This window comes from Pithys albifrons, chromosome 2 (assembly GCF_047495875.1).
Source record: "Pithys albifrons albifrons isolate INPA30051 chromosome 2, PitAlb_v1, whole genome shotgun sequence".
Lineage (NCBI taxonomy): Eukaryota > Metazoa > Chordata > Aves > Passeriformes > Thamnophilidae > Pithys > Pithys albifrons.
Genome location: NC_092459.1, coordinates 9,679,597 through 9,694,296, shown reverse-complemented (window position 1 = coordinate 9,694,296; position 14,700 = coordinate 9,679,597). Strand labels below are relative to the sequence as shown.

The 14,700-nt window shown below is 42.6% G+C and overlaps 1 protein-coding gene across 8 annotated transcripts in view; it reads right to left on the bottom strand.

Moving 5' to 3' along the window:
* Positions 1-14,499, bottom strand: part of CYRIA (CYFIP related Rac1 interactor A) — a 55,180-nt gene extending 40,681 nt beyond the window's left edge. For 4 of the 8 annotated variants that reach the window (XM_071548315.1, XM_071548316.1, XM_071548317.1 and 1 more), the window contains exon 1: positions 14,367-14,499. The gene's annotated coding sequence lies outside the window, so the exon portion shown is untranslated. The remainder of the gene's footprint in view (positions 1-14,366) is intronic. The other 4 variants (XM_071548319.1, XM_071548323.1, XM_071548321.1 and 1 more) reach the window with 2 other exon arrangements.
* Positions 14,500-14,700: the final 201 nt, after the last annotated feature.

Genomic DNA, 14,700 nt, shown 5'->3' with positions numbered 1-14,700 from the left:
AAGAGAGGAAAACTACTCTGAAAAGTTTCAAGTTTCCAGTTTTGGGTCTTTAAAAAGGAATATTCCTTTAAAAGTGGAGATAAACAGCCCAAGACTGGTATCAGATTTTTCCATAGGAAAGCTGAGGGTAATAAAGAACAAGACTTTAATGTGTTTATAAAATAACTAAATATCAAGGTACTTCTTCCAACACTGTGACATAACCACAGGGTGAAGAAACATATTTATGAGCAACCACTTTTCTCCTCAAGAGAATTTTCATGTCAGAAAGAAAGGCAAGTGATGATTCTTTAAACACCAGCATGATAATAATGGACAGAAATAAATAAGACACTCTGGGAACATTAGCAAAAATCTTAATGCTGCTTTAAGGGAAGGGTCTCAATGAGGATGCAAACCATCATATTAATGCATAAGAGAAAATTCTCTTTTACTGTTTTGGTAGCATTCAGTAGGTCAATTTATCCCTAGTTAAAATGAATTTATACAATAAAACACAGGAGTCGGTTCAGTTCCCTCAGTGTAGTAGTCCGAGCGACCTGCTGGGAGTAAAGCTCATTATCCACCCAGGGATTTGAGCAGTCATAGTTCACAACCAATTTGACTTAAGGAAAAACACAGCTGCTATTTTGAAAGTTTCCTGCTGTGTAAGAAATAATTAAGGCTGTATGATCAGTATTCAGCGAAGCATAAATAGCAAAGATGCTAAATTAATTCTGCTTGCAAATAAAGAGTTAAGTGAAGCTGCATTACAGAATGGACTATGTAATGTTGTAGTTCAAAGGCAAAACAGAGGAGTTAAATAAGATGAAGTCTGTGTCAGAGGCCAAACTCTCAATCCTAACTATGCAACCACAATATTATTTCATGTTTTAGAAGTCCTTTACTCAAGAAGTAGAAAGTACAAGTTCCAAGGTGAAGCAAATAATTGTATTTTGATTTAAGATACAAAAAATACAAAAGAAGCAGCAGCTAAACACACTTATCAATATATATACTGAAAAAGCACAGACTCATTAAAATCTTTACTACCAAGCTGGTACTATTTAAATATTAAGCAGAAAGATGCAAGAGAATGTCAATGGCAATACAGGTAATTCAGGACAGCTCATCCTTAGAGCATCCTGACTTGGGCTTCGATTCTTCCCCACACAAACCTCAAACCGTACCAGGAATTCCCACTGCAGGAATGGCATTTAGCCTGTCACTGTCTTGTGGGGACTGGGAGCTCAGTTTCTGATCACTGGACCACTTCCAGGTGGAGGAATACATGACAAGTTCACCAGGATGCCTACGCCACCCCAACAGCTATTCCTCACTTCCTGTAGAAGCAAGGTGGTGAGACAGATGGTTGAGCTCCACGGACTAGAGTCAACCCTTGAGTTGTCTGTTGGACCAGACATTGTTAAGTCATTAGGACTCTAATAGCTTTAACACTGCTTAAAGAAAAAAACCACCCACACAGGAAATTTCACACCCTGCAGATTTTGCTAAATATAAGGTTAGACTTGCATCTCCTTGACAGAGGCAAACAATTAGCAGAAAAGGGCTGAGACATCTGCTTAAGACAGGGATTCCCCAGGGAAAACCTAAAGATCATGCCAACCCAGGTTTGCGCCAGCAGGTTGCTATTGCTCCTTTAGCTAACAGAAGGCAAAGCTTAGGTCAGGGATAAATTTTACTCTACTGCCAGGATATACATCCTTTGATTGAGGGCACTGTACATGCCATCTGCTTACATTTAATTTATTCATTTTCACTAAAAATGTCAGGCCATAATTGTTAAAATTAGATATAATTTTTTAAACAAGTCCTTTCAAAATTGCTGATTGTACCTGTGTATTCCCTGCGGCTTGTCTTATAGGGAAAAAAAAGGAAAATAAACTCAATTATTCTGGGATTTTGAATTGCTCTGGATTATTTTTTCCTATTTTCTTAACAGCTTCTCACTTCCAGGCTTGAAAGAAGTTTTTCTCCTACCTTTCAAAGACAATGCTGTCATTGCCTTCCCAAAGAAGCTGCCGAATCTCAGCTTCCTGGAAAGCAGGATCTGTGGCCACATATATGTCAGAAAATAAAACAGACCAAGGCATGCAGCCACGCTCTGGGCTTGGAACCAACAAACATGGTACAGCTTGTAGCTGGACAACTAAAATCCTATTCCTCCAAAACAGCCTGGCCAGATCCAAACAGCCTTTTGGAAACAGTCCATCATCTCTCCTAACCCCAGAACTATGCTTGGGCATTATCTGGGAGAGTGTTAGTTGGCACAGGACAAAACTGTGTCATGAGCAGTACTAAAAATGTAACAGTAGAGTCGCATGCCATATCCACTCCTTATTTAGTTCCTACTATGAACATGCATCAGAAATACAGTATCCGGTTTCTTCTGGAGAACATCATTTTTAGAAGTTAATTCCATAAGCACACAAATGCATTTCACAACTAACAGGTTGCCTTTTCCAGGCCTTATAGCTCCTGGTTTTAATATCACATCCTCACTTAGGTAGTTGTTACTTTCAAACAGAACCACATAGACACGTAACAGCTGGGCATGTGTCTCCACAGGTATTATATGCAGCACACATGAAAATTTGCAAGGTTTTGGAGTTTTTTAATGTGTTCAGGCAGACTGAACATGAGCATCTGCCTTCTTAATTTCAGCAAGTCTGGACTGCTGCCAGTAGAACACTAGCCCTGACTGTCAACTGGTGTAAAGTGGGCATAGCTCTACTGACAGCATCTCAGTGTAAAGCAGTTCACCCACACTGGCGTGATGGACAAGAAAGAAATTCAGCTTACAAAATCAGCATTTTGGGAACAAATCTGTTATTTTTACAATAACTCACAAAGTTATGTATGTCTTTACAAATTTGTTTCTTTCTTGTAAGTCAGAAATCCCAACTTATTTACTTAAAAAAAAATAATGCAAACCTGAATCAAAAACATTTACCCTTATTTTGCACAAAAAGGAACACAAGTCCAAAGTTCTTGTAAATAAAAGAGAGGCACATAAATTTTTTCCAAAGGAAAACATACCTACCATGGTACAAATCTGGATGTAAATATTATACTTGGCAAAAATTGCTGTGTGTAAAACTTTGTATAGATGTGATTATGCAGTGTCATAGGGTACCAAAGAAATCATCCTGGCAGTACAAAAACATATACCCCTTTCACAACCACTGGCCAACAGATCATGCTTCTTCAGTCTCAACTCAGCTTACTTTGTAGTCTTAGAAATGTAATGGTACTGTGTATTGTGTTTCCGTGGAAAGGTTTTGGTACAGGTGAGGGAGTGGAGGGGAACAGGACAGGATGACACAACCCACTGCTGGCCAAGGCCAAGCCCCATCAGAAATGATGGTGGCAACTCTGGGATAATAGTTAAGAAGGGAGAAAAAAACTGCTGCAGAACAGCAGCCAGAGGGAGGAGTAAGAGCATGAGAGCAACAGCCCTGCAGACCCCAAGGTCAGCACAGAAGGGGGGGAGGAGGTGCTCCAGGTCTCGGAACTGAGATTTCCCTGCAGCCCGTGGTGCAGACCTTGGTCAGACAGCTGTGCCTCTGCAGGCCTTGGACGCCCATGGGGGAGCAGAGATCCACCTGCAGCCTGGGGAGGACCCCACACTGGAGCAGGTAGATGGATGCCCAAAGGGAAGCTCCTGCTGGAGCAGGTTTGCTGGCAGGACTTGTGACCCCACAGGGGGCCCACACTGGAGCAGTCTGTTCCTGAAGGACTACATCCTGAGGGAGGAACCACATTGGAGCAGTTCATGAAGAACTACAGCCCATGGGAAGAGTTCATGTTAGGAAAGTTCATGAAGGACTGTGTCCTGTGGGAGGGACCCCACACTGGACCAGGGGAAGGAACAGTGTGAGGAGGAAGGAGGGGCAGAGATGTGTGCTGAACTGACTGCGACCCCCATTCTCCATCCCCTGGTGTTGCTCAAGGGAAAGAAGTAGAGAATTTGGGAATGAAGCTGAGCCCAGGAAGAAGGGTGAGGTGGGGGGAAGGTTTTAAGATTTGGATTTATTACTCATCATCCTACTCTGACTTGATCGTTACTAAGTTAAACTAATTTCCCCCAGTGGAGTCTGTTTTGCCCATGATGCTCACTGGTGAGTGATCTCTCCCTGCCATTATCTCAACCCACAAGCCTTTCATTGTTTTCTCTCCCCTGTCCAGTTGAGGAGGACAGTGATAGAGCAGCTTTGGTGGGCATCTGCCACCCAGACAGGGCCAGCCCACCACAGTGTTGACAAAACTACTTATTACCCTGCCAAACCTTCACCACCATTTATAACCACTGGCGTACTGACAGCCAGTCTGGTCCAGTGAGTTCACCTATTAATTCACCTAATAACCATCTGTTCCAACCTAGCAGTTCCAGATGATGAACTCCCATATCCCAATTTACCTTGGAATACTTTAAGCATAGTGCCTTGATCTACAGGTACAATTTCAGTCTTCTAAAGAGATGAAAAATGACAAATTTATCCCAACAGTGACATCACCACCCAACTAAAGGCCATCACTCCAATTAACAAAAAAACTATCTGACCTTTTAAGAAAAACAACCAAAAGCCCACCCACATATGTGAAGTAAGAAATTTATTAAATCCCAGTGATAATAACACTGAAGGCATAAGACAGACATCTGTTTTTCACAGATCTTGGCCTACATACTAGTTCTGGTGTGAAAAACAAAAAACAATCCACAAAATGACAGCTAGAAAGCAAAAGAAAGAAAATAACTTTAGATCCAGAATTAGTACAGTCCATTCACTCTGTTCCCAGGACACCTACGGTAACACTAGAAAAGGGTGATGCTAGGAAACGACTGCTCATTACTAAATCTTAATTTTCTCCAGCTCTCTTTGGGGTCCTTGACAAAATACTTCATTTCATACAAAAGTAAAAGTTTGGGCCACTTTTCATAGCTGTCAAAGTCTGGTTTGCACAGACATATCCATTTTGCTGTGATTTCTAAAACACCTTATGTTGGACTGAGCAAGAAGAGAGATAACTGATTTACATGCCCCCATGTCAAATCGTTTCACAGCATCAGTAAATAAAGGGAACATACAAGGCTGACTAAACCCAAGCTGATCAATACTGTGAATCATCGACTCAGAGATGGCTTTGAACACATATTCAGGACATCAGCTGGCAGCATGGATGGAACTGACTGTCCTGGTGCTGGCTGTGCACTCTGATGCAGAACCAGAAGCCCATCAAACACCACCTAGTAGGCCATGCCAGAAGCTGGGTGGAGCTCATTTAGAGCTGTTAATTGCCTTTGCTCTATAGAGAAAATGTGACCCTCATCAGTGGGAGGGCTGTTCTTTTTCTCAGAATACATCAAAGGAAGTCAGGCAATTCTTGCTTTACTGTACACTGAGAGTCACTGTGAGTAAGTGAGCTCAAGAACTTCTTCATAAAAAGACACAGAGTAGTTCAGATTTGATCTCTGAGCAAATCTTCAGAGAATCACCCAATTAGTCTGTTTTCTGGAAAAACTGGAGATGAAGCTTTTTAACAGTACAAAATTAAGCAATGAATTCAGGCATGCCTACCTAGAGTCACTGGCACAAGATGCGAGAATACCACATACAGTCGTTCCTTCACAACCAGCAGGAAAGTGTCTGCAGGTTTGGAGGACAGCCTAATCCCTAAGAACTGGGGCTATCTCCTTTCCAAACACATTTATATCCAGCTTCCCTTTAGAATCTTTCATCCATGCAGAAAACAAAAAAAAAGAAAACAAAGGGAAGTTATTATACAAATTAAATGTTTTACTTCAATGTCAGCTGAAGAAAATACTAACACATACTTTGCTAATATTACCACATTAAACAGAGAAAGCAGAATGTCTTGTACAATGCAGAAGAAACAAAGCTACCTGAATAACTTCCCCCCCCACCTCGTCTTGTGATTCTCTCTAAAGGAGTCATATGGCAGCACTTTTCTCCTTTTATGGGCAAAAAAAAAGAGAAAGGAAGTCAGCAGCCGAGCAGGAGGGACTGCAGTGCCACATGAATCAAGCAGCTCAGAGCTGTGCTACTCCTCACTCATCCCTACCTCGGTGCATTATGGATATATACCCTCAAAGAGGGACACTCTGAATCAACTGCCACTTACTTAATGCATATATAATTACATGTCACTGAGTGTTTCACGCTGAACTCATCACTATAGAATGTATTAAAAACCAAAGGATAGAAGGCGTGTAATGTATTTGCATTTGTTTATCTACCATCTCCTCCCTCTGTGTGAATGTCCTGCCAATAACACACAAACCTCTTCTTTGGGAAACAGCTGCAGTGATAGTGTGACACTGAGAAGCAATTAAATTATAGTACTTTCTGCTGCATGAATTTCCACATTTCCCTCGGTGCCCACCACTCACACCAAACTCAGTCCTTCTCTTCAATAGCTCTACAAGATGAAATCAGGGAAAGTTATTAATGATCCAACTCAGTAAGTCTGGCTTATTTTTAGGACAGAGAACTGTGAAAATTACACTAGTTCAATTTTAGGGAAAGGTAAATGATACACAGAATTCCCTATGTATCAGGCAAAAAAAAAGGAATAAAAGCCTTGTTATTATTTTATCAATAGAAAGAAAGAAATCATTGTTTCTGCCTCAATAATCAATACTAGACAATATGAGGACTCCTATCAGTAAACTTCTACAGTACTGAGAAATTATAAAGAAACCCATCTCCTCTTCATGCATAGGTGATGGGATCAACAACTTGTAAGAACATCCATCTCCCGCCAAAGCACGGACAACAGGAACCCTCAGCCAGATCATCACAGTGTACACAGGGCCACTGGCAGGGCAAGACACCTCCTGTGGAGTCTGGGAACATTCCGGTCAGCCTTACAGGTACCCATCATTGATCCAGTGCCACCTTGCTTTCCCTCAGCTGTTTATGTGCAGTCATTCTGAGTTTTATTTGACTATTACAACTTAAACTTGACTACTTTGTTTGGGAGTGATCGTGAAAACAACTGAATTCAATTACATGAGCCATGTTTGCTGGGTCACAGCCCACGCATCAACGTTAAAACGTAGATAAGCATTTCCAGGGTCAGAGGCCCTGTCCTTAAAACTTTTTTTTTCTTTTTAAAGGAAGGAAACAGTCTCCCTGGTTATCAGATCATCATCAGGTCAGATCAGATGGCCAAAACAGTAAGGAGTTTCAAATAATCTCATCATTTTTTGAAGGCTAGCACTGCTCTTACACAGAACATGGAATTTGTTAAATATATTTATATATTCCTTACTGTTAAAGGTTAACCATTTATTCCTTTAAAGCTTTCAAGTGTTATCAGAGTGTATTTAATTCTCTATTGACAAATGTTATTTCATTATGAGCAAGGACTATTTCTTTAAAAAGCAGTATTTTAACCTGTAGGTGTCCCTTTGCTTTATGAATAAATTAGAAGACATTGAATAACAGCAACCGCCAAAGTACAAACACTTTATTACAATTGTGGTGACTCAGGCTGTCAGGATTTGGCAGCCCACAGTGTTCCTCAGCAGCAGAACAAAAGGGGATTTTTTTTGGCAGTTTTACTTTTAGTTGAGTAAAGGACAACATGATACTGTCTGTGCCTTAATGAATCAAAACCTCAGTAAAACAAAGGCTAAGTAGTCAAAGCCCAATCATTTTCTGTCTCACAGTACAAAAATAGGCAAACAAATAGATGTATATTATCTATGCATCTAAGGCCTCTAATATGTGTGCTCTCCCCTTGCCTTTTGGGGGAAAAATAAAATAAATACAAGTAGTACGATTATTTAGTTGCAGAAATACGAATCAGTTCTACAGAGCTCTGCTGCAGCACAGCCTTGTGAGAGGGTGAGGAAAGTGCTTTTACTCTTTGATAATAAAAACATAGGAAAAACCATTAAAGAATATCAGATTGCAATTCCTCTGCCACCATCAATAATTAGGGAGAGGATTGCAGACTTATTTCCAGAAGCTTCTAAAGATGCCAACGTCCATCATGAAGTCTTTATCTGAAGGAGTCGCCAACTGCCTTGAAGCAAAACACTGCTCAATTACAGAACAATACAGCACAGGGAGTCAGACGGTGTGTATGTGGGTGGGGGAAAGCATAACTGAGACAAAATTAAGACTATTTCTGGAAATAAACATATCAAATTTAGCAATCTAGCCTTCTCAAATCTAAACAGGTCTGAACAGATCTGAGAAATATTATTATAGAATTTTCCCCCCCACCATTGCTTCCCTCACCAGTTTCCACAGCCTTAAAGGAATCCCCTCCAAAAAGTTAGGACTAACAGATACTTTATACCAAATAAATACCACTGTACATCTCCCATGGAAGCTATTTAAACACAATTCTGGAATTAATTTACTGGAGATAGGATCATACAGGTAAGTTATCTGAGAGAGTGTTCCTTCTTCTCCAAAACCAATTCTGCTCTGTAAGTGGCACCATCACTCAGCATTTCCATACCAGCTGACAACAGCAATGAATTTTTGCCCCATAGCTCCACACCACTATTAACATGCATGAGACAAACCGGAAGATGAACTTTCTCCCCCTCTTCCCAGAAAGCCATTAACTCAAGCTAACCTTCCAGATTTAATCTCAGGCAGCTGCAAAATGGAAATTATAATGATCAAGTTAGGTATTAAATATACTCACAGTGAAGAAAATAAAACAGAAAGCAGGTTATCTTTGAAAAACAAGAGAATAAGCCCTTCCTCCCACCTCTTAGTTTAAACACGTTCAGCCTAGGCAACAATAATCTTAGGACTACTGGGCTCAGTTCAGGTGCAGAGTCAAATAGTACTAAGCTGTTTTAAAACATCCCACCTTACCAATAGGTGCTACAGGTCATGGATCCATGCAGGACATGAGTCTCCTGGCCACCTTGCATCTGCTAACCAAGCACAGATGCAATGGATGTCATAAAGCATCTCATCAAGGAAAAGCCTCTACACTGGACAACTGAATAAAACTAGACTCAAACTGTGTTCTAAACTCAAAATAAAGACTTTCTTCTGAAGTCCTCAGTGTTGCCAAATTCTGGCCTTCATACCCCCAAAATCTATACTCTTCTTAGATTTACTAGGCCATACAAGTCTAGAAGCACAAACTGGATTCTCAGGAGAATTTTGAGCGTGGTTACAACAAATTTGGGTATATAAGGGAAAGTGAGATAACTGGGATAGCAAGCAGGAAGACATCTAACCTAATTAGGTAACAAAGTTGTGAAGGCTGTACCTTAAACTGCAGTCTCCTATTCCTGAAAACGCAAGAGGGTACCTATATTATTAAAAGGGGTTGTAAAACCCTCAGGCCTTCCCAAGAGCAAGATACAAAGTCATTCCTTACACAAGGTCCTGAGGAAAGGAGTCATGCAATTTTGAAGTTTCAGATGAGAGGGCAGGAGCATGCCCTCAAGCACCATCGTGCAATTTAAAAGCATCAGGAAAGCAGCCACAGAGAAGTAAAAGTGGGTGGAAGGTTCTTTCAGGTGGAGAGACTGGCTCCCAACCACATCTTGGCACACCAGAGTAGTGCCCTAAACCACAGGCTATAATCTGTCCTAAGACTATTCCTGCTGAAGGCGTGAAATGGAAAAATATTTACTGGATGAAACAATGAAACGCCTATAGAACCAGATTTCCCTCCACTGAATGCCTTAATCACAGGGCAGGAGACACTCTCCCTGTGTCCTAATTATTGTTTGGGCTTTTTTCAGAGTAACACAGTTGCAGGTGAAATAAAGGACAGCTTATGACACGCTTCATTTTGCACTCACTCGGGAAGAGAGTGATGTGAGCTAAAAGCTGAAAAGGGGACACAGAATCAAGGATACATAATGAGTACAGGATGAAACTAATGCACCACCAAGCATAAAGAGAAAAGGGAAAGATTAACATCATTGCAAATGCTTCTGCCTCGGGTTTGAGTAAATACCTTACACTTATTTCTTAGCAAAACAAGGCTTTTCAAATCCTGAGGAAACATTTTTGTCTCTGGATGCCAAAGGCAGTGAGGCAGGAGAGATGCCACTCACCAGAACAGTCTCAGTGGTAACAGCTCTGGATGGATGCGAAATGGAAGCTCTGTGCATCTTATTTTATTCACAGTAAAGAATGTAGAAAAGTGTGCTTTCAGATACAGGTTTTAAGACCATCAACCTTAGCTTTGAGACATCTAATTGTAAAATAGGGCACTCAAATAATTTATGAATTCAGGCAGTAATACAGTAGGGAGAAGGATTCCCCCCTGCTCAAATCCCATAAATTATATATAAAAAGCTTCTAACAACTATTTAAATTTTAAGTTAAATCTATGTGTATCAGAGAGATACAGGAGAGTACAGAGAGACTTTTATCTAAAATGTCAGTCTAAGTCTACACATCCCCTTAAAAACACCAAAACATCTCCATAGTGTTACTAAATTGTTCAAACTTGTACTCTTGTCATCCAGAGCTCACCACAGACAAGTGGGATCAAACTCAGGATTCCAGTATGCTCCATGCCATATTCTAGACATGACAACTCCCATGCCATACTGACGCTCTTCAACATGCCTGAGGGACACACGTGAATTACATTTATTAACCAAAGACCTGAACCAAACCAGACTAGCACTAGTGACAGGCACACCTAACATGGCAAGCTGCACTGCTACTGGAACCTTCAAAATTAACTTTTCACATGTTACAAATGTCATGAATTCCTTACACAGATTTACTCAAAAATAGGTCTAGGCCTTATGCATTAGCTTTTGCACTGCTGGTCATCCAAACCAACCTGTCCACTATGAACAGTGCTACAGAAGTAGTGTTGTCATGGACAGGGGAAAAAAACAAAGATAAAATTCACAAAGAAGTCCCACAGAGCACTGGTTTTGTAGTCTATTGAGAAGTTCATAAATTAGACAAGAGTATTTCAGCTATTACCATGCAAAAGTAACTGTTCCTGAGTTAAGGTAAGGCTGACTGATGTTTAACTGAATCTCATGGTTGGTATCTTCATGTTGGCATTATTTCTAAACATTTTAAATCTACAATACTAAATAAAAATCTTTCAAGCACCTGCATATCAGTGCTGCACTGGGTCACATCTGTCCAAGAAGATATTTGTCCTATAACTATTACTGTTATTTTTTCTGTAGAGTCAACTGCTGCCACCAGTTTAAATCAAGAACTTCTATCAAGCAGTAAGTAAAGACTGAAAATAAGACACATTTTTCATTTTAATTGGAAGCAGGAATTGGAATTTTGTTAAAGCAGAAGAATGGTAAATTCTCGGTACTTCGTAAGAATTCAGACCTGTACATCTCACATCATTGACACTGCTCTCATCACCATTCACAGCACTGCAGAGCAGCTTCTATTACAATTTTAATTTAAACAACAAAATTCAAATTTATGGCTGCATTTTTTGCAGCTCTCAAGCTGCCCATATATTAAGTATTTTAATTCATGCCTCTCAAACTGTTTTCTCTGGTTCAGTGTTACTGTTCTGCATTCCTAGATAACATGAGTAGAAAGCACTGCTGAAAGAATGATTGGTAATATTGAAATGGATCCAAACACATACTGAATTCAGTACAGATGAAACACTAAAAGCCTTTGGCTCCTTCAAATCAACATACATTGTTGGCATGCATATGCCCCTCTCCACTGATGTTACAGGTCACACTGACACACTCAGTTTGTATCCAGGGATTTAACAGAAGATCTGATGATGACTGGATCATATACAGCTTTGGTTATAGAATAGGATTTTTCTGGTTTGTATAAACTCTGAACTGAATTATCAGTTCCTGTGCTGCTGCATGCAGTATGCACCTAGTGCTAAAGGATGCCATTGACTCTATAAAAATATTTTGCAGTTTCCCTAAAAACTCTGACTAGAAGGGCATTTGGAAGTAGACAAATATGATCGATTCAAGAGGTCTGACTTGTAGTATCTGTACATCTAAAAAATATTATTTCTGTCAAAGGACCAGAATTGTTATTCATCTAAATAACATCTAGTACTTTTGACAGACATTTTAAGCTCTGGTTTTCTACAATACATAACGTGGAAATCTGCAACATACTCCACATGCAAATCCTCAATGTCTTTGTGAGGCTACCATACTGCTGAGGCCAAGATATTTCGGCCTGACAAAACAGTGTCAAAAATGATGTCATGAGGACAAGCTAAGCACACTAACAATGAATTATCTTCTCAGCACTGTAAAATTCACTAATAGACTCACTATTATAGCAAAATGACATGTGCTGACAATAACTATGCAGTAGTATCCAAGATGGTCACCAGTTTTTCTTTTTGACTTAATCAAGGGGGCTTTTACTCTAACTTTAATTTAATGGCATACATTTTCTTTTTAATCTCTTGTGGTTTGTTTCTGTTTTTAATAAAGGACAGAAGTTCACAGGGAAAAAAATGCATCACTGTAAAAACAGCATGGGAGAGTACTGAAAAAATACAGAGTAGAATACAATAAAATACTGCAGGCTTTGAGATACCATGTAAGTAATTCAGAAAGCCTTGCTGATGCTTGCCATAGCTTACATAGAGAAAAACTTTAAAGACCAGATAAACTATACTACAGTTGTTCAGGTTGAAGAATTTTATTCTTAGTTGCTACCTTATGCTTTTTATGAACCTAAGTCAAACCCTTCATGATGTTCCCACGATCTGTAATTTCACTTCCTTAAACCTTTTTTTTTTAAAGCCTACCCTAGGAAGTAATAGGGCTTTATCATTAGTTTTTAATTTGGGCCCAGTGAGGTGGGGGAGTGGGGGTAGTACAGGAGAGTAGAAAAGAGTTACTTAAATATGAAAAGTTACAAGGTTTATTTTTTTCTTTTACTTTGAAAAAGTACACTGCTGATCTATCAGCCTTCCTTACATGTTATAAAAATATGAATGTTACCGTAACAGAGAAAAGGGAAGTATCAGCTCAGTTCTTCCCTGTGTAATATGAGTTGGGGTATTTTTGTAGAGCTGTGTTGAGCATGTGAAAATCTTTGCCCACAAGGGAACCTCATGTCACGACAGCTTTTCATTCCAGATCTCCCCACCTAAGAGTTCACCGTCAAAGTCTTTTTCATTTTTTTCTGACCTTGCAGATGGCCAAAACAGAAGAAATAAAGAAAACAGATCTATGTCCCCCTTAACTTACCCTTTCCCCACACACATATCAACTGCCTTTAGAACTGGTAAAATCAGAGGGCACAAAGATGGGCTGTATGGCAATCAGAGACTACCAGGAACAGACTGGAAACCAACTCACATCACCACCCTCGGCAAGTTATTAGCAGCACCACTGAAAGCCTGTGCAGTAAGAGACTCAATGTGTTGCCAGTGAATTATGGAGCATTCGATTTTACGCAGTGGCGTCAAGACCTTAGCACAACAAACTCCACATAAATAAAATTAAAGCTAAACGGTCTTGAAATCAAATTAGGGAAAAAATAATAGGCAGAATAGATGCAAGTGTGGTATCTGTTCACTGTTAACACCTCTCAATATGGACAGCGATTCAAATGAGATGAACGCAGCATTAGAGAGCCTGCTTTTCATCTCTCGTCTAGGTACATCCCTCTGGAAGCACCACGCTTATGGCATGCCGCATCCAGCAACTACCAGCAGCTGGAACAGAAAGTTTTCGGTACAATCAAAGTTTGAAGCTTAATTTCCCTTTCTCCCCCTACTACTCTTCTACTGCAGCCAGGAGCAGGACGCGCTGTGCCCGACACTCGGCCGGGCTGCCCCGGGCCGGGCCGCGGGCACCGCCGGGTCCCCGCACGGGCGCTGCTCGTCCCCGCGGCGGCTCCAGCAGCGGCAACGCGGACACTTCCAGCCGGGAGGGTCAGTGGCCGGAGAAGCGTCTCCCCAGGCTGGGGCGAGGCCAACCGGGGGAGCCTCCACTGGGGCTCGCCCGCAGCCGATGCCGCTCCGAAGGCGGGTGGGGGCGAACCCGACCCCCTCGGTGCTCACGGCCGCGGTGCCGCCGGCGCTGGCGGCGCTTCGGGGCTGCTGCTACCCAGGCAACAGTTGGCCGTGTCCCCCCCCGTGTCCCCCGGCGCCGCCCCCGCGGTGCGGTGAGGTGCGAGCGGCAGGGGCACCGCGGGGATGGGGGCCCCGGAGCCGGGCAGCGGCCACAAAGGCGGCTGCGGGGGCTCCGAGGGGCTCGGGGAGCGGAGCCGCCCCGGGGTTGCAGCGCGCCGTCCCCGCCCCGCCGCCGCGGGGTGATGCGGGGGCGCCGCGAGAAGGAGCGGCAGAGGCGGCTCAGCCCCCGTGCGGCGGCGGCCCCTGGCTCGCCGTGCCTCTATCGCCCTTACCTGAGCCGCCCGTCGCCACTGGCCGCCACAGGGACCCTCGTCCATCCCCCGCCGCTGCCTCCGAGTCAGCCGCCGGCGCTGCGGCGCGGCCCAGCCCGCCCGGCCCAGCGCGACGCTGGCACAGCCGCCCCGCCCCGGCCCGCCCCGCGGTGCTGCGTGCGGATCCCGCGGCCGCCCCGGGCGCGACGCCCCCGGACCCGCCTCCTGCCGCCGCACCCGGGGGGAGAGGCGTCCTCCGAGGGTGCTGTGGGATGGGGATGGGGATGGGGGTGTAAGATGGTCCCCGCACAGGCCGTCCGTGGGGACCCCCTGGATCCTCAGCCGGCGGTTCGGG